This window comes from Pagrus major, chromosome 8 (genome assembly GCF_040436345.1).
Source record: "Pagrus major chromosome 8, Pma_NU_1.0".
Taxonomy (NCBI): domain Eukaryota; kingdom Metazoa; phylum Chordata; class Actinopteri; order Spariformes; family Sparidae; genus Pagrus; species Pagrus major.
The window spans coordinates 30,973,863-30,978,189 of record NC_133222.1 but is presented as its reverse complement, the minus strand read 5'-3'; positions in this window follow the sequence as shown (position 1 = coordinate 30,978,189).

The following is a 4,327-nucleotide window of genomic DNA, read 5'->3' as shown; positions in this document are numbered from 1 at the left end:
ACCACAGGCTGTACATCTCCGTCGTTAGGCTGACTTCAGACGGATCAGCTGACCGCAGAGAGAGCGTTGACGACAAGGGGCGGAGCATTGTGGGAAATGGTGTTTCTCCCCCCTCGTCTGTTATTTTTCTACCTTTACCTGGAACAGCCTCACCGCAAAGTCAGGTGGTGCCATGGTTAGCACAACTTGACCTTAAAAAACAAAGAAAAAAACGAAAAAGCTTTGACCTAAATAAATGTGAGACTAAAGTCTCACGCCTATCACAGGGTTTTCCACTGAGGTGTTGGTGTAATACTGGAAAATTTATGTTGCCATTTTCCCAAAACAGCACGGAAATTAGCAAGATGTTTTAAAAAAATAAAATAAATGGGCACCATTGCAATGTATTTCATATGAATACACTGAAGCTGAACCATGGGCCTGGATCTGATGCAGCCATGATTGTATAATAATTTTTATATAATATTATATTATATTGCTCTATATATTATGTTGTTTTATATTTTATGATAAGATCCTTCCTTAAGATCTTATAAAACATTCCTTCATACAGTGGAATGAAGAAAACACAGCTGTGGTTTTCTGGTTAAAGTAGTACCCACATTCTGCCTTGAGTCAGAACTGGTATGAAGCACATGCATCGCTAACCTGCTGCTTCCTGTTAAGTTTTTGCTATTTTTGGTTTGTGGTTCACACTTTGCAGTTGAAACTTGACAACTTGACACATGAAACTCAGATGAACATCATATATTCAATCGTGGAGGCTTGTTTTTTTTTTTTTTTTTTTTTTCATCTCCGCTCAGCCATTCTGTGGTGTCTAATGTAATCACCTATCCAGTGGAACGGGTTCAGAACTGGGGCTAGTCTGGTCTTATTTGGAGCTATAATATCAAGAGCTAAGGAGCACAGATCATTGAGCCAGTTAACAGTTTCATTAAATATTGGTAAACTTGGGAATTATTTTTGACATATTGAAGAAAATAGCAGAGAACTTAGCTGCAGACTGTACTGTTTGTTTTTTTGGAGGTCATTATAGGCTGTGTCAAAAATAATATGTTTGTGTTTGGAAACTAACTCAGTCGTGTGCAAGAAGTTTAGGGTCAGGCCAGGTCGAGCTCAAGGGTGTACCCACGGTTATGTGTGAGGCAAGAAACATGTTGCAATAGGTTAAATGTTTAAGCAATGCTTAAAAAATCTGTGGCAAGTGATTTAGATGTATCCTCAATGTGAAAGTTAAAATCACTTACAACTTGTTAATCTTTAGTACCACAGAGGAAAGACTAGACTAGAGGTCTAGGATGTTGGTAGACATGCACACAAGATGTCACACTCGATTTGAAAAGATAGTAGGCTGCTTGTCTATATCCGTTTGATTGTTAGTTCTGTCTATTTTAGAGTGTTGTATCATGTGTTTTACAGCTCAAAAGCCTAACAAGGGACAAGGCGTGAAAATTAGCCCCGGCTAGAAGTCCTGTATACATTGCATCGGTTGCATTTTAATCAGAAGTAACAATGCCTACATCAGAATCAGAATCAGAATCAGAAATACTTTATTGATCCCCGAGGGGAAATTGCTTGCGTTACAGCTGCTCCCATTCAAAAGTCTTAGAAAATATGCAGAAAAAAAACTATATATAAGCAAGAATAATAAAAATAGAATAAAAATATAATAAATGTACATTCTACTGGAAATATACCTATATGTACAGTGTAATAAATAATGCTACAGTTGAAATATGGGTTATTGCACATTATTTGTCGCAATTATTGCTCATTATTTGAGAAACAAAGCATCCAGAGTCATTCTATTGACTCAGAGTGTCTGACACTCAGAGCGAGGAGTTGAACAGTTTGATGGCCACAGGCAGGAATGATTTCCTGTGGCGCTCTGTGGTGCATCTTGGTGGGATCAGTCTAGTACTGAATGTCCTCCTGTAACTCACCACCACGTCATGGAGTGGATGAGAGCCATTGTCCAAGATGACATGTAACTTGGACAGCATCTTCCTCTCTGACACCACCGTCAGAGAGTCCAGCCTTACCCCCACGTCACTGGCCTTGCGGATCAGTCTGTTCAGTCTTTTGGCGTCTGCTACCCTCAGCCTGCTGCCCCAGCACACAACAGCATAGAGTATAGCACTGGCCACCACAGACTCATAAAACATCCTGAGCATAGTCCGGCAGATGTTGAATGACCCCAGCTGTCTCAGAAAATAGAGACGACTCTGTCCCTTCCTGTAGAGGGCATTTGTGTTCTTTACCCAGTCCAGTTTATTATCAAAGTGGACCCCCAGATACTTATAATCCTCCACAATGTCCACACTGACCCCCTGGATGGAAACAGGGGTCAACGGCACCTTGGTCCTCCTCAGGTACATGTATTGCCCCTGACAAATAAACTGATAAATAGAAATACATTGTTTAAACAGAGGATAGAACCAGCGTTAAATGTGTAATAGCTGAGGTAGCTCTTATAAACCACTGCAATGACCTCACTCATGGCCCCTACCAGAGCCTATGGACCTGGCAGCCTTCAGGAAGTCATAGTTGGGTGGGCAATGCTCCACCAGGGGGCAGCAGTCCCCTGATTTAAGTCCAGTCTTATTATATCCTCTCATCCTCCTCATAGTGCCATTGTTGGAGGAAATAAAGTCATTAAGACAGGATCTATAACGGTGATCACGAGTTTAAAGGGCAAAAACTGAGACTGAATGAATGAAGACAAAACACTAATTATGTCCCAGAAACTCTATATATTACCTTTTTTCCACCTAGGCAGCTTGAGGGCCGTTTCAGAGCCACTGACTACTCTTACAGGTAGCCTATTCACAGGTAATATATTCCAGATGTACAGTGGTCATATTCAAATCCTCAGTCTCCTGCATCTTTTCAACGATGTTGCTCCTCCGGATTTGCTGTAAACAGTGATGCACCTTAGAATCTCAGATTTTTAACTTTTCCCCAATGTTAATATAAATGCAGCTGTTAAAAAATATTCTGACTCAAACTCTGACACTAACGCGTGACAGGGCTTGTTGCCATCAGGAGTCTTGATGAAGACATGAGGCTATCTGGTGCCAGCTCTTGCAGTCTGTAATCTCCTTGCCCCTTTTTGTCAAAGACTGGAGTTACAACACATCCTGGTGACACAGAAAGCTTTGTGTGTTATGATACTATGACAGTATTAGATTCCAGCTTTGTGACAGCAAATGTAAGCAACGGTGCCAAATAGTAGACACTGATGCCAGGAGACTGATATGAAAACTAGATAGGCTTATGCATTTTAGCAATGAAAGCTGCAATTGTTCATTTTTCTGTCTTTAGGCAGGAAGAACATTTTTACACCAGTTATATTCAACTTTTATTTGAACCAGCAGAATTGCTTTTAATCAAAACTGAATGCCGGACTGTCAATCACAAACCTTTAAATGTTTATGTGTTTCATCACATATACAGTGGGATTTCATGGTGGGATGTTATGTGTGTATGTATACGTGCGGTTTTATTTTATTCAGACTGGTAAAAACGGCCAGGATGAGAACAAACAGTGTAATTTCGAGTTAAAGTGCGGAGGCCGGTGTCTGGTCATAAACTAAGCGTACAGTTTCCGTCTTCAGCCTGCCAAGAAAGCTTTCTGATGCTCACATGCATTGGACATTTATCGAAAGCTGACATTAGGACTGGTGTCTCACCTTTGGTGTCTTAGTCTGAACATATGAACTGGGGCTTTCTTGGGGACCCTATGAAAAATACAAATGTTCACATATTACAGGATGACTTGTTTAGTTAGCAACATTAAAAACACCAAGCTAAAAGTACACCATAAGTCTCTGACAAGCCTGAATCAACGAATCCTGAGACTGGAACACAGGCAGCCTAAAGTCAGAGAAAAAGCCTGTGGCTTTACTGATTAACGTGGATTACTTTAAAGTTCGTGGTAGCAAACAATTATCCAGATACTGTGAAATCAAACACATTTAGAAAATGAAGTTTATAGGCAGTGCTGTGTAAATGCTTGTCTGTGGTGTTAGACAATTACTGAAATGTAAGAATTTAATTCAGGGACGAATGGGACAAAACTGAAGCCCTCTAATGGCATGTATAAATATGCAAACAGACCTAATTGTATGCAATCTCACTGTAGTTGTGACTAAGATGTTGTTTGTAGCCTACTTATCAATGTATATCAAATGTGAGAAAAATCTTTAAACAAGAAGACAGACACAAGACAGAACAGAATATCCGGTCGTAACTTTCAAAATAAGACACACATTCAGTAGGTCAAGTCCTTGGAATGGAGCAATGAGGAAAGAGTGCCACTCCCCTC